General features: G+C 44.3%; 31 non-coding genes across 31 annotated transcripts; all 31 read left to right on the forward strand.

Moving 5' to 3' along the window:
- The first annotated feature begins 2,766 nt into the window (after positions 1 to 2,766).
- Positions 2,767 to 2,840, forward strand: trnat-ugu (transfer RNA threonine (anticodon UGU)). Its single transcript has one exon. It is a non-coding gene; the product is annotated as a tRNA-Thr (tRNA).
- A 411-nt stretch (positions 2,841 to 3,251) lies between these two features.
- On the forward strand, positions 3,252 to 3,325 carry trnat-agu (transfer RNA threonine (anticodon AGU)). The gene has a single exon. It is a non-coding gene; the product is annotated as a tRNA-Thr (tRNA).
- Positions 3,326 to 3,819: 494 nt separating this feature from the next.
- On the forward strand, positions 3,820 to 3,893 carry trnat-agu (transfer RNA threonine (anticodon AGU)). Its single transcript has one exon. It is a non-coding gene; the product is annotated as a tRNA-Thr (tRNA).
- Positions 3,894 to 4,393: 500 nt separating this feature from the next.
- trnat-ugu (transfer RNA threonine (anticodon UGU)) lies at positions 4,394 to 4,467 on the forward strand. Its single transcript has one exon. It is a non-coding gene; the product is annotated as a tRNA-Thr (tRNA).
- Positions 4,468 to 4,878: 411 nt separating this feature from the next.
- trnat-agu (transfer RNA threonine (anticodon AGU)) lies at positions 4,879 to 4,952 on the forward strand. Its single transcript has one exon. It is a non-coding gene; the product is annotated as a tRNA-Thr (tRNA).
- A 494-nt stretch (positions 4,953 to 5,446) lies between these two features.
- Positions 5,447 to 5,520, forward strand: trnat-cgu (transfer RNA threonine (anticodon CGU)). Its single transcript has one exon. It is a non-coding gene; the product is annotated as a tRNA-Thr (tRNA).
- Positions 5,521 to 5,931: 411 nt separating this feature from the next.
- Positions 5,932 to 6,005, forward strand: trnat-agu (transfer RNA threonine (anticodon AGU)). The gene has a single exon. It is a non-coding gene; the product is annotated as a tRNA-Thr (tRNA).
- Positions 6,006 to 6,505: 500 nt separating this feature from the next.
- Positions 6,506 to 6,579, forward strand: trnat-ugu (transfer RNA threonine (anticodon UGU)). The gene has a single exon. It is a non-coding gene; the product is annotated as a tRNA-Thr (tRNA).
- Positions 6,580 to 6,990: 411 nt separating this feature from the next.
- trnat-agu (transfer RNA threonine (anticodon AGU)) lies at positions 6,991 to 7,064 on the forward strand. Its single transcript has one exon. It is a non-coding gene; the product is annotated as a tRNA-Thr (tRNA).
- Positions 7,065 to 7,563: 499 nt separating this feature from the next.
- On the forward strand, positions 7,564 to 7,637 carry trnat-ugu (transfer RNA threonine (anticodon UGU)). Its single transcript has one exon. It is a non-coding gene; the product is annotated as a tRNA-Thr (tRNA).
- A 411-nt stretch (positions 7,638 to 8,048) lies between these two features.
- Positions 8,049 to 8,122, forward strand: trnat-agu (transfer RNA threonine (anticodon AGU)). The gene has a single exon. It is a non-coding gene; the product is annotated as a tRNA-Thr (tRNA).
- A 494-nt stretch (positions 8,123 to 8,616) lies between these two features.
- trnat-cgu (transfer RNA threonine (anticodon CGU)) lies at positions 8,617 to 8,690 on the forward strand. The gene has a single exon. It is a non-coding gene; the product is annotated as a tRNA-Thr (tRNA).
- Positions 8,691 to 9,101: 411 nt separating this feature from the next.
- trnat-agu (transfer RNA threonine (anticodon AGU)) lies at positions 9,102 to 9,180 on the forward strand. Its single transcript has one exon. It is a non-coding gene; the product is annotated as a tRNA-Thr (tRNA).
- A 500-nt stretch (positions 9,181 to 9,680) lies between these two features.
- Positions 9,681 to 9,754, forward strand: trnat-ugu (transfer RNA threonine (anticodon UGU)). Its single transcript has one exon. It is a non-coding gene; the product is annotated as a tRNA-Thr (tRNA).
- A 411-nt stretch (positions 9,755 to 10,165) lies between these two features.
- Positions 10,166 to 10,239, forward strand: trnat-agu (transfer RNA threonine (anticodon AGU)). The gene has a single exon. It is a non-coding gene; the product is annotated as a tRNA-Thr (tRNA).
- Positions 10,240 to 10,739: 500 nt separating this feature from the next.
- On the forward strand, positions 10,740 to 10,813 carry trnat-ugu (transfer RNA threonine (anticodon UGU)). Its single transcript has one exon. It is a non-coding gene; the product is annotated as a tRNA-Thr (tRNA).
- Positions 10,814 to 11,224: 411 nt separating this feature from the next.
- Positions 11,225 to 11,298, forward strand: trnat-agu (transfer RNA threonine (anticodon AGU)). Its single transcript has one exon. It is a non-coding gene; the product is annotated as a tRNA-Thr (tRNA).
- A 494-nt stretch (positions 11,299 to 11,792) lies between these two features.
- Positions 11,793 to 11,866, forward strand: trnat-cgu (transfer RNA threonine (anticodon CGU)). The gene has a single exon. It is a non-coding gene; the product is annotated as a tRNA-Thr (tRNA).
- A 411-nt stretch (positions 11,867 to 12,277) lies between these two features.
- On the forward strand, positions 12,278 to 12,351 carry trnat-agu (transfer RNA threonine (anticodon AGU)). The gene has a single exon. It is a non-coding gene; the product is annotated as a tRNA-Thr (tRNA).
- Positions 12,352 to 12,851: 500 nt separating this feature from the next.
- trnat-ugu (transfer RNA threonine (anticodon UGU)) lies at positions 12,852 to 12,925 on the forward strand. Its single transcript has one exon. It is a non-coding gene; the product is annotated as a tRNA-Thr (tRNA).
- Positions 12,926 to 13,336: 411 nt separating this feature from the next.
- Positions 13,337 to 13,410, forward strand: trnat-agu (transfer RNA threonine (anticodon AGU)). The gene has a single exon. It is a non-coding gene; the product is annotated as a tRNA-Thr (tRNA).
- A 500-nt stretch (positions 13,411 to 13,910) lies between these two features.
- On the forward strand, positions 13,911 to 13,984 carry trnat-cgu (transfer RNA threonine (anticodon CGU)). The gene has a single exon. It is a non-coding gene; the product is annotated as a tRNA-Thr (tRNA).
- A 411-nt stretch (positions 13,985 to 14,395) lies between these two features.
- On the forward strand, positions 14,396 to 14,469 carry trnat-agu (transfer RNA threonine (anticodon AGU)). The gene has a single exon. It is a non-coding gene; the product is annotated as a tRNA-Thr (tRNA).
- A 494-nt stretch (positions 14,470 to 14,963) lies between these two features.
- On the forward strand, positions 14,964 to 15,037 carry trnat-cgu (transfer RNA threonine (anticodon CGU)). The gene has a single exon. It is a non-coding gene; the product is annotated as a tRNA-Thr (tRNA).
- A 411-nt stretch (positions 15,038 to 15,448) lies between these two features.
- trnat-agu (transfer RNA threonine (anticodon AGU)) lies at positions 15,449 to 15,522 on the forward strand. Its single transcript has one exon. It is a non-coding gene; the product is annotated as a tRNA-Thr (tRNA).
- A 500-nt stretch (positions 15,523 to 16,022) lies between these two features.
- Positions 16,023 to 16,096, forward strand: trnat-ugu (transfer RNA threonine (anticodon UGU)). The gene has a single exon. It is a non-coding gene; the product is annotated as a tRNA-Thr (tRNA).
- Positions 16,097 to 16,507: 411 nt separating this feature from the next.
- Positions 16,508 to 16,581, forward strand: trnat-agu (transfer RNA threonine (anticodon AGU)). Its single transcript has one exon. It is a non-coding gene; the product is annotated as a tRNA-Thr (tRNA).
- A 499-nt stretch (positions 16,582 to 17,080) lies between these two features.
- On the forward strand, positions 17,081 to 17,154 carry trnat-ugu (transfer RNA threonine (anticodon UGU)). Its single transcript has one exon. It is a non-coding gene; the product is annotated as a tRNA-Thr (tRNA).
- Positions 17,155 to 17,565: 411 nt separating this feature from the next.
- trnat-agu (transfer RNA threonine (anticodon AGU)) lies at positions 17,566 to 17,639 on the forward strand. The gene has a single exon. It is a non-coding gene; the product is annotated as a tRNA-Thr (tRNA).
- A 500-nt stretch (positions 17,640 to 18,139) lies between these two features.
- Positions 18,140 to 18,213, forward strand: trnat-ugu (transfer RNA threonine (anticodon UGU)). Its single transcript has one exon. It is a non-coding gene; the product is annotated as a tRNA-Thr (tRNA).
- Positions 18,214 to 18,624: 411 nt separating this feature from the next.
- trnat-cgu (transfer RNA threonine (anticodon CGU)) lies at positions 18,625 to 18,698 on the forward strand. Its single transcript has one exon. It is a non-coding gene; the product is annotated as a tRNA-Thr (tRNA).
- The last annotated feature ends 780 nt before the right edge of the window (positions 18,699 to 19,478 follow it).

The raw sequence follows: 19,478 nt of genomic DNA on the forward strand, positions 1-19,478 counted from the left end.
CTGCGTGGATGTCCTGATCTCTCTAGGGGTGTCACGTGGGTTACTCACATAGTCCTGAACCAATCCTGTCAGAGATGCAATATTGACAACTTTTGAATTGGTGTTATGCAACGTGATCCCCTTCACTTTCATGCTCGTTTTGCCCTTTGCCGTTCTGTACCCATAAGTTTTGGGTCCCCCTGAGACAAATTCCACAATGTGATCATCTGGGTCCAGCTCGCTTGTTAGTTCACCGAGAAAATCGCCCAGAGGGGGCGCCCAGTCACCCGGTTTGCTGACAAAAATGACAGAGTCTGTATCATGATACAGCGTGCGCCGTCCCAAGCGGTCCATGAGATTGTACAGCTCAAGCCTGGCATAAGCTGTAGTGAAAGCGGCAATAAAAACATTGACGTGCCGCGGCATGCTAGTGGCCATCTTTATGTGACGCCATTGGACCATGGCCACATTGTCATTCAGGAAGGAAAAGTGAGACACATTGACCAGCTTTGAAAAAAGGAAGGTGAGAAACTCATCGGGATCTTTGATGAGAGTCGTGCTCGCCTGATTTATTCTCTGACCAAACTTTCCCCAAAGACTGTTTAGAAACAATTTGGAAATTTGGCGTTTCACTTTGTTAACCCCGATGTTCTCAGGGTTCAAACGGATGCCCTCCTTCTCAAAGTAAGTCTGAATGTATCTCTCTTTATCCTCAGCAGTCTTTGCCCAAGAGGGATAGCCGGAAGCCTCCTGTTTTCCCTTTAAATGATTATTAATATAGTCAGCAAAAAGTGTGTCTGTCCGGTCGGGGAAATGCCAGACCTCAAAAACCTTTACGACTTTGTAGCCCTTTTCAACAGCCTTGTTGATTTCGACACTGCACCACGTACCGATCAGAGCTCTCTGTTCATCTGAATGATTACAGGCACCCTGCGTCACGGTTTCACAGCATGTTCTGCAAAGTGTGAACATGAGTTTACCACCGCATCTGTAAGGCAGAACCGGTAGGTAAAGTCCTCTCGGTGGGTAAACTTTGGCTTTGATCACCCCAAAATAGTTTTCGATGCTGTCAAAATCATTGTAAATGATTACAGGGTGGCCTACAGGGTACTCCTTAAACTTGTTGACTGAGGGGTAAAGGCTAGTAAAGTCGTAGTAATCTATGCGCTCATCACTCTGCGCTTTATAGTGCAGTTGTAGAGCATTAGTTCTGCCACCAAACAGAGCATCCCGAGGATCGATGCGGTCTGGAAAGTCAAATTCTCTCAAGAATGCCTGCACATCAGCCTTTTCAGCCTTCAATTTATTCCACTGGTGCTCCCAAATAACATATACATTGAGGTTGTATGTGTTTTTAAGGGCAAAGATTTTGTCCTGAAACTGTTGATGCATGTCCCCAAAACGCAGTTTTGTTACAGGATTCACTTCGTGTGAATCAAAGCATTCTGGGCACCCGTGAAAAAAACAACCAGCAAATTCGTACGCCGTACGAACCCCACCGGTTTCGGCATAGCCATCGCCCAGGTTGGTGGGGGTATACTTGGCATCTGGTTTACCAATCAATATTCTTTGTTTGCTGTGCGGTTTCGGGAAAAACATTAGCGACGTTTTATGACATTACGGCAAATGGATAATTGCCTGGGAACGGATGACCGGTCTATTCCGACCTAGGCTTCAACAGGTGCGTTGAAATATTTGAAATAGCGTTCGATCCGTTTGTTGTTACCATTTTGAAATGGTTGTCTTACGAACCATTATTCTTTGTTTGATGCATGGATTCGTGTAAACATCAGCGATTTTTATGACTACACCATATGTCTAATAGCCTGGGAGCGGATAATTCTATTATTCCTTGTGATTAGTCGTCCGTTGATGAAATTAGCTCAATGTTGCTAAACAGTCGGGACTTGTGGTGCTAGAGTCCGACTTTTATTTTAATTAGAAATAGATCATTTTATGCTGCTTACAAATAAGTCAGATTAACAAATAGAGTTAATGCGCATTCTGTCAGTATGATGGCGTGTTCACACAATTAAGGGACAAGGGCTTGCGTTTACAATTCCCGCCTCCGCCGGCGATTTTGAACGTGTGTTTACGCCCCTCCCCTTCCCCCCAGCGATCGGTCATTTGACGCGGAAGTTTGAACTGGCCGGCCGCACACGGGGCAAGCTGTGGGGCTAAGATGTTTGCTGGTTAAATGTTTTAATCAACCTAACAATGGTAAACATCGCTAAAAGGTTTTCTTGTTCTTCTTTAAATACGTTGGTTAAATGTAATGGGTTTTAAAATGCTTGTGCTTGTTTCGCATTTGCTCTTTTGGGCTTGTTTAAAAGTTAAAAGTTTGGGACGTGTCGTTTGTTTAAAAATACGGTGTTTCGCTTGGGGCATGTCTCTACTTGTTTAAAATATGCCTACTTTTCTTTCTTTTAAATGTATCACTAAAGTTTTGCCCTAGCTTACGTTCATCCTGCTATATGTTTTATTATTCCTTAAAAACGTTGTTAAAAATAACACATTAATAAAATACATGTAATGTATTTTATTGTATTAAAGTTTAACAACCCCCCAAACCATACGACCCCCTATCGGCAACACGTGGCATAAGCATGTATACCATTTGGCCAAAACCCCCTCCCCCCGACCAATCAGAACAGAGGATACGCCCACCTCCCGCTTATGACGTCACAGATGGGACAGAGCTTTAAGCTCCTCCCACAAAATAGGCCCCGCCCAAGGTACCACCTAACCTCTCTATCCCTGAAGTAAGAGGTGCAATTCTTACCAGGGGGTGCTGTGGCTTAGTTGGTTAAAGCTCCTGTCTTGTAAACAGGAGATCCTGGGTCCGAATCCCCCCAGCACCTTGTTAATGCTGATGAATCTTTTGCCAAGAATAACCTTCATGTCTGCTGGAGGCATGGTAGGTGTAGACCTTGTATGTTAAGAGCAAAAGTGTCAGCTAGGCACTCGCACAACGTGTCTTTGCTCCTGCCATGGAGGCATTACAATAGTTCTGCTCGAGAAAATAGTTCAATACTGAAGACTTTGCTAGAAGCCACACAGCTACCTTCTTCATTGGGCAGTGAACATGACAGAGGTGAACAGCAGTGGCCTGGAGAAGGATAGTTATGGAGAAGAAAGAATTTGAAGCGGTTGTGTAGAGGAAGTGTTGACCAATTTCAACGGTTGGCAAGGATCATAGCCACGATCATGTAATTGTGAAATACGTAACTGACAGACAAGGGTAGTGGTGGTCCTACTTTTCCCTGTCTCTTGGTGCTGTGGCTCAGTTGGTTAAAGTGCTTGTCTAGTAAACAGGAGATCCTGGGTTCAAATCCCAGCAGTGCCTTGAATTTCACTGTAGGAAATGAAATGCTGTGAGCTTCTTGCCATTTTTCCACTGAAGGCCGTCATTGTGGGAAGAAACTGTCAGAAGCAAATCATTTGCTCCAGGTGAGGCTTGAGTTCAGAATCTCAGCATGGCCCAACCAGACGCTGCCATGTGCATAGCACACGCTGACTGATTACAGTACAGGAGCCTCTGACTCAAGGTGTTTGAGTACACTATGTCAGTGTTTTCTCGAAAAATGTTGTCCACACAAAAATCTTGGGCCCATACCTACTTTCTCAGTAGACCACTGAGATCTGGTTGAAGTTTCAGCAGATTCTCATTATCTCAATTGCCACCATTACGATCTACTAATTGAAGAAGCAGGGGAGTCTTGACTGACTCAAATAATGAAGAGTGTACAATTGGCTTGCTTCTAAACATTTTCTGCTGTCACGCTACTAACTTTAGTAGTTTGATAATCCCTGAAATGTGAGTTTCAACTTTTAATAGTGGGTGCTGTGGCTTAGTTGGTTAAAGTGCCTGTCTAGTAAACAGGAGATCCTGGGTTCAAATCCCAGCAGTGCCTTGAGTTTCACTGTAGGGAATGAGATGCTGTGAGGTTTCTGCATTTTTTCCACTGAAGGCAGTCATTGTGGGAAGAAGCTGTCAGAAGCAAATCATTTGCTCCAGGTGAGGCTTTAGTTCTGAATCTCCGCATGGCCCAACCAGACGCTGCCATGTGCATAGCAGACGCTGACTGATTACAGTACAGGAGTCTATGACTCAAGGCGTGTGAGTACACTATGTCAGTGTTTTCTCGAAAAATGTTGTCCCCACAATAGTCTTGGGCCCATACCTTACTTTCCTTAAGTAGTAGATCACTGATATCTGGCTGAAGTTTCAGCAGATTCTCATTATCTCAATTGCCACCATCACGATCCACTGAGTGAAGAAGCAGGGGAGTCTTGACTGACTGACATAATGAAGAGTGTACAATCGGCTTGAATTAAAAAAATTTTTGCTGTCAGGCTACTAGTTGTAGTACTTGGACAATCCCTGAAGTAAGAGATGCAATTCTTACCAGGGGGTGCTGTGGCTTAGTTGGTTAAAGCGCCTGTCTTGTAAACAGGAGATCCTGGGTCCGAATCCCAGCAGCACCTTGTTAATGCTGATGAATCTTTTGCCAAGAATAACCTTCATGTCTGCTGGAGGCATGGTAGGTGTAGACCTTGTATGTTAAGAGCAAAAGTGTCAGCTAGGCACTCACACAACGTGTCTTTGCTCCTGCCATGGAGGCATTACAATAGTTCTGCTCGAGAAAATAGTTCAATACTGAAGACTTTGCTAGAAGCCACACAGCTACCTTCTTCATTGGGCAGTGAACATGACAGAGGTGAACAGCAGTGGCCTGGAGAAGGATAGTTATGGAGAAGAAAGAATTTGAAGCGGTTGTGTAGAGGAAGTGTTGACTAATTTCAACGGTTGGCAAGGATCATAGCCACGATCATGTAATTGTGAAATACATAACTGACAGACAAGGGCAGTGGTGGTCCTACTTTTTCCTGTCTCTTGGTGCTGTGGCTTAGTTGGTTAAAGTGCCTGTCTAGTAAACAAGAGATCCTGGGTTCAAATCCCAGCAGTGCCTTGAATTTCACTGTAGGGAATGAAATGCTGTGAGCTTCTTGCCTTCTTTCCACTGAAGGCCGTCATTGTGGGAAGAAACTGTCAGAAGCAAATCATTTGCTCCAGGTGAGGCTTGAGTTCAGAATCTCAGCATGGCCCAACCAGACGCTGCCATGTGCATAGCACACGCTGACTGATTACAGTACAGGAGCAACTGACTCAAGGTGTTTGAGTACACTATGTCAGTGTTTTCTCGAAAAATGTTGTCCACACAAAAATCTTGGGCCCATACCTACTTTCTCAGTAGACCACTGAGATCTGGTTGAAGTTTCAGCAGATTCTCATTATCTCAATTGCCACCATTACGATCTACTAATTGAAGAAGCAGGGGAGTCTTGACTGACTCAAATAATGAAGAGTGTACAATTGGCTTGCTTCTAAACATTTTCTGCTGTCACGCTACTAACTTTAGTAGTTTGATAATCCCTGAAATGTGAGTTTCAACTTTTAATAGTGGGTGCTGTGGCTTAGTGGTTTAAAGCGCCTGTCTCGTAAACAGGAGATCCTGGGTCCAAATTCCAGCAGCACCTTGTTAATATTGATGAATCTTTTGCCAAGAACAACCGTCATGTCTGCTGGAGGCATGGTAAGTGTAGACCTTGTATGTTAAGAGCAGAAGTGTCAGCTAGGCACTCGCACAACATGTCTTTGCTCACGCCATGGAGCTATTGCAATAGTGCTGCTCGAGAAAATAGTTCAATACTGAAGTGTTTGCTAGAAGCCACACAGCTACCTTCTTCATTGGGCAGTGAACATGACAGAGGTGAACAGCAGTGGCCTGGAGAAAGAAAGTTATGGAGAAGAAAGAATTTGAAGCGGTTGTGTAGAGGACGTGTTGACTAATTTCAACGACTGGCAAGGATCATAGCCATAGTCTTGGAGTTGTAAAATACGTAACTGACAGACAAGGGCAGTGGTGGTCCTACTTTTTCCTGTCTCTTGGCGCTGTGGCTTAGTTGGTTAAAGTGCCTGTCTAGTAAACAGGAGATCCTGGGTTCAAATCCCAGCAGTGCTTTGAGTTTCACTGTAGGGAATGAGATGCTGTGAGGTTTCTGCATTTTTTCCAATGAAGGCAGTCATTGTGGGAAGAAGCTGTCAGAAGCAAATCATTTGCTCCAGGTGAGGCTTTAGTTCTGAATCTCCGCATGGCCCAACCAGACGCTGCCATGTGCATAGCAGACGCTGACTGATTACAGTACAGGAGTCTATGACTCAAGGCGTGTGAGTACACTATGTCAGTGTTTTCTCGAAAAATGTTGTCCCCACAATAGTCTTGGGCCCATACCTTACTTTCCTTAAGTAGTAGATCACTGATATCTTGCTGAAGTTTCAGCAGATTCTCATTATCTCAATTGCCACCATCACGATCCACTGAGTGAAGAAGCAGGGGAGTCTTGACTGACTGACATAATGAAGATTGTACAATCGGCTTGAATTAAAAAAATTTTTGCTGTCAGGCTACTAGTTGTAGTACTTGGACAATCCCTGAAGTAAGAGATGCAATTCTTACCAGGGGGTGCTGTGGCTTAGTTGGTTAAAGCGCCTGTCTTGTAAACAGGAGATCCTGGGTCCGAATCCCAGCAGCACCTTGTTAATGCTGATGAATCTTTTGCCAAGAATAACCTTCATGTCTGCTGGAGGCATGGTAGGTGTAGACCTTGTATGTTAAGAGCAAAAGTGTCAGCTAGGCACTCACACAACGTGTCTTTGCTCCTGCCATGGAGGCATTACAATAGTTCTGCTCGAGAAAATAGTTCAATACTGAAGACTTTGCTAGAAGCCACACAGCTACCTTCTTCATTGGGCAGTGAACATGACAGAGGTGAACAGCAGTGGCCTGGAGAAGGATAGTTATGGAGAAGAAAGAATTTGAAGCGGTTGTGTAGAGGAAGTGTTGACTAATTTCAACGGTTGGCAAGGATCATAGCCACGATCATGTAATTGTGAAATACATAACTGACAGACAAGGGCAGTGGTGGTCCTACTTTTTCCTGTCTCTTGGTGCTGTGGCTTAGTTGGTTAAAGTGCCTGTCTAGTAAACAGGAGATCCTGGGTTCAAATCCCAGCAGTGCCTTGAATTTCACTGTAGGAAATGAAATGCTGTGAGCTTCTTGCCTTCTTTCCACTGAAGGCCGTCATTGTGGGAAGAAACTGTCAGAAGCAAATCATTTGCTCCAGGTGAGGCTTGAGTTCAGAATCTCAGCATGGCCCAACCAGACGCTGCCATGTGCATAGCACACGCTGACTGATTACAGTACAGGAGCCTCTGACTCAAGGTGTTTGAGTACACTATGTCAGTGTTTTCTCGAAAAATGTTGTCCACACAAAAATCTTGGGCCCATACCTACTTTCCTTAAGTAGTAGACCACTGAGATCTGGTTGAAGTTTCAGCAGATTCTCATTATCTCAATTGCCACCATTACGATCTACTAATTGAAGAAGCAGGGGAGTCTTGACTGACTCAAATAATGAAGAGTGTACTATTGGCTTGCTTCTAAACATTTTCTGCTGTCACGCTACTAACTTTAGTAGTTTGATAATCCCGGAAATGTGAGTTTCAACTTTTAATAGTGGGTGCTGTGGCTTAGTGGTTTAAAGCGCCTGTCTTGTAAACAGGAGATCCTGGGTCCAAATCCCAACAGCACCTTGTTAATGTTGATGAATCTTTTGCCAAGAACAACCGTCATGTCTGCTGGAGGAATGGTAAGTGTAGACCTTGTATGTTAAGAGCAAAAGTGTCAGCTAGGCACTCGCACAACATGTCTTTGCTCACGCCAAGGAGGCATTACAATAGTGCTGCTCGAGAAAATAGTTCAATACTGAAGTGTTTGCAAGAAGCCACACGGCTACCTTCTTTATTGGGCAGTGAACATGACAGACGTGAACAGCAGTGGCCTGGAGAAAGAAAGTTATGGAGAAGAAAGAATTTGAAGCGGTTGTGTAGAGGACGTGTTGACCAATTTCAACGGCTGGCAAGGATCATAGCCACGGTCTTGGAGTTGTAAAATACGTAACTGACAGACAAGGGCAGTGGTGGTCCTACTTTTTCCTGTCTCTTGGCGCTGTGGCTTAGTTGGTTAAAGTGCCTGTCTAGTAAACAGGAGATCCTGGGTTCAAATCCCAGCAGTGCCTTGAATTTCACTGTAGGGAATGAAATGCTGTGAGCTTCTTGCCTTTTTTCCACTGAAGGCCGTCATTGTGGGAAGAAACTGTCAGAAGCAAATCATTTGCTCCAGGTGAGGCTTGAGTTCAGAATCTCAGCATGGCCCAACCAGACGCTGCCATGTGCATAGCACACGCTGACTGATTACAGTACAGGAGCCTCTGACTCAAGGTGTTTGAGTACACTATGTCAGTGTTTTCTCGAAAAATGTTGTCCACACAAAAATCTTGGGCCCATACCTACTTTCTCAGTAGACCACTGAGATCTGGTTGAAGTTTCAGCAGATTCTCATTATCTCAATTGCCACCATTACGATCTACTAATTGAAGAAGCAGGGGAGTCTTGACTGACTCAAATAATGAAGAGTGTACAATTGGCTTGCTTCTAAACATTTTCTGCTGTCACGCTACTAACTTTAGTAGTTTGATAATCCCTGAAATGTGAGTTTCAACTTTTAATAGTGGGTGCTGTGGCTTAGTGGTTTAAAGCGCCTGTCTCGTAAACAGGAGATCCTGGGTCCAAATCCCAGCAGCACCTTGTTAATATTGATGAATCTTTTGCCAAGAACAACCGTCATGTCTGCTGGAGGCATGGTAAGTGTAGACCTTGTATGTTAAGAGCAAAAGTGTCAGCTAGGCACTCGCACAACATGTCTTTGCTCACGCCATGGAGCTATTGCAATAGTGCTGCTCGAGAAAATAGTTCAATACTGAAGTGTTTGCTAGAAGCCACACAGCTACCTTCTTCATTGGGCAGTGAACATGACAGAGGTGAACAGCAGTGGCCTGGAGAAAGAAAGTTATGGAGAAGAAAGAATTTGAAGCGGTTGTGTAGAGGACGTGTTGACTAATTTCAACGACTGGCAAGGATCATAGCCATAGTCTTGGAGTTGTAAAATACGTAACTGACAGACAAGGGCAGTGGTGGTCCTACTTTTTCCTGTCTCTTGGCGCTGTGGCTTACTGTAGTTGGTTAAAGTGCCTGTCTAGTAAACAGGAGATCCTGGGTTCAAATCCCAGCAGTGCCTTGAGTTTCACTGTAGGGAATGAGATGCTGTGAGGTTTCTGCATTTTTTCCACTGAAGGCAGTCATTGTGGGAAGAAGCTGTCAGAAGCAAATCATTTGCTCCAGGTGAGGCTTTAGTTCTGAATCTCCGCATGGCCCAACCAGACGCTGCCATGTGCATAGCAGACGCTGACTGATTACAGTACAGGAGTCTATGACTCAAGGCGTGTGAGTACACTATGTCAGTGTTTTCTCGAAAAATGTTGTCCCCACAATAGTCTTGGGCCCATACCTTACTTTCCTTAAGTAGTAGATCACTGATATCTGGCTGAAGTTTCAGCAGATTCTCATTATCTCAATTGCCACCATCACGATCCACTGAGTGAAGAAGCAGGGGAGTCTTGACTGACTGACATAATGAAGAGTGTACAATCGGCTTGAATTAAAAAATTTTTTGCTGTCAGGCTACTAGTTGTAGTACTTGGACAATCCCTGAAGTAAGAGATGCAATTCTTGCCAGGGGGTGCTGTGGCTTAGTTGGTTAAAGCGCCTGTCTTGTAAACAGGAGATCCTGGGTCCGAATCCCAGCAGCACCTTGTTAATGCTGATGAATCTTTTGCCAAGAATAACCTTCATGTCTGCTGGAGGCATGGTAGGTGTAGACCTTGTATGTTAAGAGCAAAAGTGTCAGCTAGGCACTCACACAACGTGTCTTTGCTCCTGCCATGGAGGCATTACAATAGTTCTGCTCGAGAAAATAGTTCAATACTGAAGACTTTGCTAGAAGCCACACGGCTACCTTCTTCATTGGGCAGTGAACATGACAGAGGTGAACAGCAGTGGCCTGGAGAAGGATAGTTATGGAGAAGAAAGAATTTGAAGCGGTTGTGTAGAGGAAGTGTTGACCAATTTCAACGGTTGGCAAGGATCATAGCCACGATCATGTAATTGTGAAATACATAACTGACAGACAAGGGCAGTGGTGGTCCTACTTTTTCCTGTCTCTTGGTGCTGTGGCTTAGTTGGTTATAGTGCCTGTCTAGTAAACAGGAGATCCTGGGTTCAAATCCCAGCAGTGCCTTGAGTTTCACTGTAGGGAATGAGATGCTGGGAGGTTTCTGCATTTTTTAAACTGAAGGCAGTCATTGTGGGAAGAAGCTGTCAGAAGCAAATCATTTGCTCCAGGTGAGGCTTTAGTTCTGAATCTCCGCATGGCCCAACCAGACACTGCCATGTGCATAGCAGACGCTGACTGATTACAGTACAGGAGTCTATGACTCAAGGCGTGTGAGTACACTATGTCAGTGTTTTCTCGAAAAATGTTGTCCACACAATAGTCTTGGGCCCATACCTTACTTTCCTTAAATAGTAGATCACTGAAATCTGGCTGAAGTTTCAGCAGATGCTCATTATCTCAATTGCCACCATTACGATCTACTAATTGAAGAAGCAGGGGAGTCTTGACTGACTCAAATAATGAAGAGTGTACAATTGGCTTGCTTCTAAACATTTTCTGCTGTCACGCTACTAACTTTAGTAGTTTGATAATCCCTGAAATGTGAGTTTCAACTTTTAATAGTGGGTGCTGTGGCTTAGTGGTTTAAAGCGCCTGTCTTGTAAACAGGAGATCCTGGGTCCAAATCCCAACAGCACCTTGTTAATGTTGATGAATCTTTTGCCAAGAACAACCGTCATGTCTGCTGGAGGAATGGTAAGTGTAGACCTTGTATGTTAAGAGCAAAAGTGTCAGCTAGGCACTCGCACAACATGTCTTTGCTCACGCCAAGGAGGCATTACAATAGTGCTGCTCGAGAAAATAGTTCAATACTGAAGTGTTTGCAAGAAGCCACACGGCTACCTTCTTTATTGGGCAGTGAACATGACAGACGTGAACAGCAGTGGCCTGGAGAAAGAAAGTTATGGAGAAGAAAGAATTTGAAGCGGTTGTGTAGAGGACGTGTTGACCAATTTCAACGGCTGGCAAGGATCATAGCCACGGTCTTGGAGTTGTAAAATACGTAACTGACAGACAAGGGCAGTGGTGGTCCTACTTTTTCCTGTCTCTTGGCGCTGTGGCTTAGTTGGTTAAAGTGCCTGTTTAGTAAACAGGAGATCCTGGGTTCAAATCCCAGCAGTGCCTTGAATTTCACTGTAGGGAATGAAATGCTGTGAGCTTCTTGCCTTTTTTCCACTGAAGGCCGTCATTGTGGGAAGAAACTGTCAGAAGCAAATCATTTGCTCCAGGTGAGGCTTGAGTTCAGAATCTCAGCATGGCCCAACCAGACGCTGCCATGTGCATAGCACACGCTGACTGATTACAGTACAGGAGCCTCTGACTCAAGGTGTTTGAGTACACTATGTCAGTGTTTTCTCGAAAAATGTTGTCCACACAAAAATCTTGGGCCCATACCTACTTTCTCAGTAGACCACTGAGATCTGGTTGAAGTTTCAGCAGATTCTCATTATCTCAATTGCCACCATTACGATCTACTAATTGAAGAAGCAGGGGAGTCTTGACTGACTCAAATAATGAAGAGTGTACAATTGGCTTGCTTCTAAACATTTTCTGCTGTCACGCTACTAACTTTAGTAGTTTGATAATCCCTGAAATGTGAGTTTCAACTTTTAATAGTGGGTGCTGTGGCTTAGTGGTTTAAAGCGCCTGTCTCGTAAACAGGAGATCCTGGGTCCAAATCCCAGCAGCACCTTGTTAATATTGATGAATCTTTTGCCAAGAACAACCGTCATGTCTGCTGGAGGCATGGTAAGTGTAGACCTTGTATGTTAAGAGCAAAAGTGTCAGCTAGGCACTCGCACAACATGTCTTTGCTCACGCCATGGAGCTATTGCAATAGTGCTGCTCGAGAAAATAGTTCAATACTGAAGTGTTTGCTAGAAGCCACACAGCTACCTTCTTCATTGGGCAGTGAACATGACAGAGGTGAACAGCAGTGGCCTGGAGAAAGAAAGTTATGGAGAAGATAGAATTTGAAGCGGTTGTGTAGAGGACGTGTTGACTAATTTCAACGACTGGCAAGGATCATAGCCATAGTCTTGGAGTTGTAAAATACATAACTGACAGACAAGGGCAGTGGTGGTCCTACTTTTTCCTGTCTCTTGGCGCTGTGGCTTAGTTGGTTAAAGTGCCTGTCTAGTAAACAGGAGATCCTGGGTTCAAATCCCAGCAGTGCCTTGAGTTTCACTGTAGGGAATGAGATGCTGTGAGGTTTCTGCATTTTTTCCACTGAAGGCAGTCATTGTGGGAAGAAGCTGTCAGAAGCAAAACATTTGCTCCAGGTGAGGCTTTAGTTCTGAATCTCCGCATGGCCCAACCAGACGCTGCCATGTGCATAGCAGACGCTGACTGATTACAGTACAGGAGTCTATGACTCAAGGCGTGTGAGTACACTATGTCAGTGTTTTCTCGAAAAATGTTGTCCCCACAATAGTCTTGGGCCCATACCTTACTTTCCTTAAGTAGTAGATCACTGATATCTGGCTGAAGTTTCAGCAGATTCTCATTATCTCAATTGCCACCATCACGATCCACTGAGTGAAGAAGCAGGGGAGTCTTGACTGACTGACATAATGAAGAGTGTACAATCGGCTTGAATTAAAAAAATTTTTGCTGTCAGGCTACTAGTTGTAGTACTTGGACAATCCCTGAAGTAAGAGATGCAATTCTTACCAGGGGGTGCTGTGGCTTAGTTGGTTAAAGCGCCTGTCTTGTAAACAGGAGATCCTGGGTCCGAATCCCAGCAGCACCTTGTTAATGCTGATGAATCTTTTGCCAAGAATAACCTTCATGTCTGCTGGAGGCATGGTAGGTGTAGACCTTGTATGTTAAGAGCAAAAGTGTCAGCTAGGCACTCACACAACGTGTCTTTGCTCCTGCCATGGAGGCATTACAATAGTTCTGCTCGAGAAAATAGTTCAATACTGAAGACTTTGCTAGAAGCCACACGGCTACCTTCTTCATTGGGCAGTGAACATGACAGAGGTGAACAGCAGTGGCCTGGAGAAGGATAGTTATGGAGAAGAAAGAATTTGAAGCGGTTGTGTAGAGGAAGTGTTGACCAATTTCAACGGTTGGCAAGGATCATAGCCACGATCATGTAATTGTGAAATACATAACTGACAGACAAGGGCAGTGGTGGTCCTACTTTTTCCTGTCTCTTGGTGCTGTGGCTTAGTTGGTTATAGTGCCTGTCTAGTAAACAGGAGATCCTGGGTTCAAATCCCAGCAGTGCCTTGAGTTTCACTGTAGGGAATGAGATGCTGGGAGGTTTCTGCATTTTTTCCACTGAAGGCAGTCATTGTGGGAAGAAGCTGTCAGAAGCAAATCATTTGCTCCAGGTGAGGCTTTAGTTCTGAATCTCCGCATGGCCCAACCAGACACTGCCATGTGCATAGCAGACGCTGACTGATTACAGTACAGGAGTCTATGACTCAAGGCGTGTGAGTACACTATGTCAGTGTTTTCTCGAAAAATGTTGTCCACACAATAGTCTTGGGCCCATACCTTACTTTCCTTAAATAGTAGATCACTGAAATCTGGCTGAAGTTTCAGCAGATGCTCATTATCTCAATTGCCACCATTACGATCTACTAATTGAAGAAGCAGGAGAGTCTTGACTGACTCAAATAATGAAGAGTGTACAATTGGCTTGCTTCTAAACATTTTCTGCTGTCACGCTACTAACTTTAGTAGTTTGATAATCCCTGAAATGTGAGTTTCAACTTTTAATAGTGGGTGCTGTGGCTTAGTGGTTTAAAGCGCCTGTCTCGTAAACAGGAGATCCTGGGTCCAAATCCCAGCAGCACCTTGTTAATATTGATGAATCTTTTGCCAAGAACAACCGTCATGTCTGCTGGAGGCATGGTAAGTGTAGACCTTGTATGTTAAGAGCAAAAGTGTCAGCTAGGCACTCGCACAACATGTCTTTGCTCACGCCATGGAGCTATTGCAATAGTGCTGCTCGAGAAAATAGTTCAATACTGAAGTGTTTGCTAGAAGCCACACAGCTACCTTCTTCATTGGGCAGTGAACATGACAGAGGTGAACAGCAGTGGCCTGGAGAAAGAAAGTTATGGAGAAGAAAGAATTTGAAGCGGTTGTGTAGAGGACGTGTTGACTAATTTCAACGACTGGCAAGGATCATAGCCATAGTCTTGGAGTTGTAAAATACGTAACTGACAGACAAGGGCAGTGGTGGTCCTACTTTTTCCTGTCTCTTGGCGCTGTGGCTTAGTTGGTTAAAGTGCCTGTCTAGTAAACAGGAGATCCTGGGTTCAAATCCCAGCAGTGCCTTGAGTTTCACTGTAGGGAATGAGATGCTGTGAGCTTCTTGCCTTTTTTCCACTGAAGGCAGTCATTGTGGGAAGAAGCTGTCAGAAGCAAATCATTTGCTCCAGGTGAGGCTTGAGTTCAGAATCTCAGCATGGCCCAACCAGACGCTGCCATGTGCATAGCACACGCTGACTGATTACAGTACAGGAGTCTATGACTCAAGGTGTTTGAGTACACTATGTCAGTGTTTTCTCGAAAAATGTTGTCCACACAAAAATCTTGGGCCCATACCTACTTTCTCAGTAGACCACTGAGATCTGGTTGAAGTTTCAGCAGATTCTCATTATCTCAATTGCCACCATTACGATCTACTAATTGAAGAAGCAGGGGAGTCTTGACTGACTCAAATAATGAAGAGTGTACAATTGGCTTGCTTCTAAACATTTTCTGCTGTCACGCTACTAACTTTAGTAGTTTGATAATCCCTGAAATGTGAGTTTCAACTTTTAATAGTGGGTGCTGTGGCTTAGTGGTTTAAAGCGCCTGTCTCGTAAACAGGAGATCCTGGGTCCAAATCCCAGCAGCACCTTGTTAATATTGATGAATCTTTTGCCAAGAACAACCGTCATGTCTGCTGGAGGCATGGTAAGTGTAGACCTTGTATGTTAAGAGCAAAAGTGTCAGCTAGGCACTCGCACAACATGTCTTTGCTCACGCCATGGAGCTATTGCAATAGTGCTGCTCGAGAAAATAGTTCAATACTGAAGTGTTTGCTAGAAGCCACACAGCTACCTTCTTCATTGGGCAGTGAACATGACAGAGGTGAACAGCAGTGGCCTGGAGAAAGAAAGTTATGGAGAAGAAAGAATTTGAAGCGGTTGTGTAGAGGACGTGTTGACTAATTTCAACGACTGGCAAGGATCATAGCCATAGTCTTGGAGTTGTAAAATACGTAACTGACAGACAAGGGCAGTGGTGGTCCTACTTTTTCCTGTCTCTTGGCGCTGTGGCTTAGTTGGTTAAAGTGCCTGTCTAGTAAACAGGAGATCCTGGGTTCAAATCCCAGCAGTGCCTTGAGTTTCACTGTAGGGAATGAGATGCTGTGAGGTTTCTGCATTTTTTCCACTGAAGGCAGTCATTGTGGGAAGAAGCTGTCAGAAGCAAATCATTTGCTCCAGGTGAGGCTTTAGTTCTGAATCTCCGCATGGCCCAACCAGACGCTGCCATGTGCATAGCAGACGCTGACTGATTACAGTACAGGAGTCTATGACTCAAGGCGTGTGAGTACACTATGTCAGTGTTTTCTCGAAAAATGTTGTCCCCACAATAGTCTTGGGCCCATACCTTACTTTCCTTAAGTAGTAGATCACTGATATCTGGCTGAAGTTTCAGCAGATTCTCATTATCTCAATTGCCACCATCACGATCCACTGAGTGAAGAAGCAGGGGAGTCTTGACTGACTGACATAATGAAGAGTGTACAATCGGCTTGAATTAAAAAAAATTTTGCTGTCAGGCTACTAGTTGTAGTACTTGGACAATCCCTGAAGTAAGATATGCAATTCTTACCAGGGGGTGCTCTGGCTTAGTTGGTTAAAGCACCTGTCTTGTAAACAGGAGATCCTGGGTCCGAATCCCAGCAGCACCTTGTTAATGCTGATGAATCTTTTGCCAAGAATAACCTTCATGTCTGCTGGAGGCATGGTAGGTGTAGACCTTGTATGTTAAGAGCAAAAGTGTCAGCTAGGCACTCACACAACGTGTCTTTGCTCCTGCCATGGAGGCATTACAATAGTTCTGCTCGAGAAAATAGTTCAATACTGAAGACTTTGCTAGAAGCCACACAGCTACCTTCTTCATTGGGCAGTGAACATGACAGAGGTGAACAGCAGTGGCCTGGAGAAGGATAGTTATGGAGAAGAAAGAATTTGAAGCGGTTGTGTAGAGGAAGTGTTGACCAATTTCAACGGTTGGCAAGGATCATAGCCACGATCATGTAATTGTGAAATACATAACTGACAGACAAGGGCAGTGGTGGTCCTACTTTTTCTTGTCTCTTGGTGCTGTGGCTTAGTTGGTTATAGTGCCTGTCTAGTAAACAGGAGATCCTGGGTTCAAATCCCAGCAGTGCCTTGAATTTCACTGTAGGAAATGAAATGCTGTGAGCTTCTTGCCTTCTTTCCACTGAAGGCCGTCATTGTGGGAAGAAACTGTCAGAAGCAAATCATTTGCTCCAGGTGAGGCTTGAGTTCAGAATCTCAGCATGGCCCAACCAGACGCTGCCATGTGCATAGCACACGCTGACTGATTACAGTACAGGAGCCTCTGACTCAAGGTGTTTGAGTACACTATGTCAGTGTTTTCTCGAAAAATGTTGTCCACACAAAAATCTTGGGCCCATACCTACTTTCCTTAAGTAGTAGACCACTGAGATCTGGTTGAAGTTTCAGCAGATTCTCATTATCTCAATTGCCACCATTACGATCTACTAATTGAAGAAGCAGGGGAGTCTTGACTGACTCAAATAATGAAGAGTGTACAATTGGCTTGCTTCTAAACATTTTCTGCTGTCACGCTACTAACTTTAGTAGTTTGATAATCCCGGAAATGTGAGTTTCAACTTTTAATAGTGGGTGCTGTGGCTTAGTGGTTTAAAGCGCCTGTCTTGTAAACAGGAGATCCTGGGTCCAAATCCCAACAGCACCTTGTTAATGTTGATGAATCTTTTGCCAAGAACAACCGTCATGTCTGCTGGAGGAATGGTAAGTGTAGACCTTGTATGTTAAGAGCAAAAGTGTCAGCTAGGCACTCGCACAACATGTCTTTGCTCACGCCAAGGAGGCATTACAATAGTGCTGCTCGAGAAAATAGTTCAATACTGAAGTGTTTGCTAGAAGCCACACAGCTACCTTCTTCATTGGGCAGTGAACATGACAGAGGTGAACAGCAGTGGCCTGGAGAAAGAAAGTTATGGAGAAGAAAGAATTTGAAGCGGTTGTGTAGAGGACGTGTTGACTAATTTCAACGACTGGCAAGGATCATAGCCATAGTCTTGGAGTTGTAAAATACGTAACTGACAGACAAGGGCAGTGGTGGTCCTACTTTTTCCTGTCTCTTGGCGCTGTGGCTTAGTTGGTTAAAGTGCCTGTCTAGTAAACAGGAGATCCTGGGTTCAAATCCCAGCAGTGCCTTGAGTTTCACTGTAGGGAATGAGATGCTGTGAGGTTTCTGCATTTTTTCCACTGAAGGCAGTCATTGTGGGAAGAAGCTGTCAGAAGCAAATCATTTGCTCCAGGTGAGGCTTTAGTTCTGAATCTCCGCATGGCCCAACCAGACGCTGCCATGTGCATAGCAGACGCTGACTGATTACAGTACAGGAGTCTATGACTCAAGGCGTGTGAGTACACTATGTCAGTGTTTTCTCGAAAAATGTTGTCCCCACAATAGTCTTGGGCCCATACCTTACTTTCCTTAAGTAGTAGATCACTGATATCTGGCTGAAGTTTCAGCAGATTCTCATTATCTCAATTGCCACCATCACGATCCACTGAGTGAAGAAGCAGGGGAGTCTTGACTGACTGACATAATGAAGAGTGTACAATCGGCTTGAATTAAAAAAATTTTTGCTGTCAGGCTACTAGTTGTAGTACTTGGACAATCCCTGAAGTAAGAGATGCAATTCTTACCAGGGGGTGCTGTGGCTTAGTTGGTTAAAGCGCCTGTCTTGTAAACAGGAGATCCTGGGTCCGAATCCCAGCAGCACCTTGTTAATGCTGATGAATCTTTTGCCAAGAATAACCTTCATGTCTGCTGGAGGCATGGTAGGTGTAGACCTTGTATGTTAAGAGCAAAAGTGTCAGCTAGCCACTCACACAACGTGTCTTTGCTCCTGCCATGGAGGCATTACAATAGTTCTGCTCGAGAAAATAGTTCAATACTGAAGACTTTGCTAGAAGCCACACAGCTACCTTCTTCATTGGGCAGTGAACATGACAGAGGTGAACAGCAGTGGCCTGGAGAAGGATAGCTATGGAGAAGAAAGAATTTGAAGCGGTTGTGTAGAGGAAGTGTTGACCAATTTCAACGGTTGGCAAGGATCATAGCCACGATCATGTAATTGTGAAATACATAACTGACAGACAAGGGCAGTGGTGGTCCTACTTTTTCCTGTCTCTTGGTGCTGTGGCTTAGTGGTTTAAAGCGCCTGTCTCGTAAACAGGAGATCCTGGGTCCAATTCCCAGCAGCACCTTGTTAATGTTGATGAATCTTTTGCCAAGATCAACCTTCATGTCTGCTGGAGGCATGGTAAGTGTAGACCTTGTATGTTAAACTAAGCCTGCTTTTTTCTCCTTAGTCAATTCTTTTCTTAATTGTATCAGTGTAATTACCACACACTTGTGTCAGTTATGGCAGCTGTGTCTTGTGGTGCTAAATGAAGCAAATTATATTTGTTTCTGACAGACGACCGACTGTTTTATCTTGCGCCAAACCGCACAACATAAACATTGCAAATAATAGTTCTTAACTATTATTTTGGTGTGATTTTTTTTTTTTATAAAAAATCCTGTACATTGCTATACTGATTTGGGAAGATCGGCTCTCAGTTGCCCCATGACTAGTCAATGTACTTCATGATGATAGGTATGAGTGCTACAGGGTGGTTGTCATTCAGGCAGAAGACAGAAGACTAATTCAGCAAAGGTGTGATGGTGGTATTGTTTAAGCACGTGGGGACGACTGCCTGGCTCAAGGAAACGTTAAGGTTATCTGTGAAGACATCATCCGCCTGGGTGTTACGCTCCATGCCACATGACCAGGTAATGTTGTGTGGTCCCGCTGCTGTTTGTGAGTTTACTCTCAGCAGAGATCTTCTCACATCAGCTGTGAACAAACACAGTGCCTGTTGAAGAGAGATAGATAGATAGATAGATAGATAGATAGATAGATAGATAGATAGATAGATAGATAGATGATAGATGATAGCATCAGCCTTGGAGGAAATCTCCCGTTTGCGTGTTTCACCCATTAA

The sequence above is a fragment of the Paramormyrops kingsleyae genome, chromosome 25 (genome assembly GCF_048594095.1).
Source record: "Paramormyrops kingsleyae isolate MSU_618 chromosome 25, PKINGS_0.4, whole genome shotgun sequence".
In the NCBI taxonomy this organism is placed as follows: Eukaryota; Metazoa; Chordata; class Actinopteri; order Osteoglossiformes; family Mormyridae; genus Paramormyrops; species Paramormyrops kingsleyae.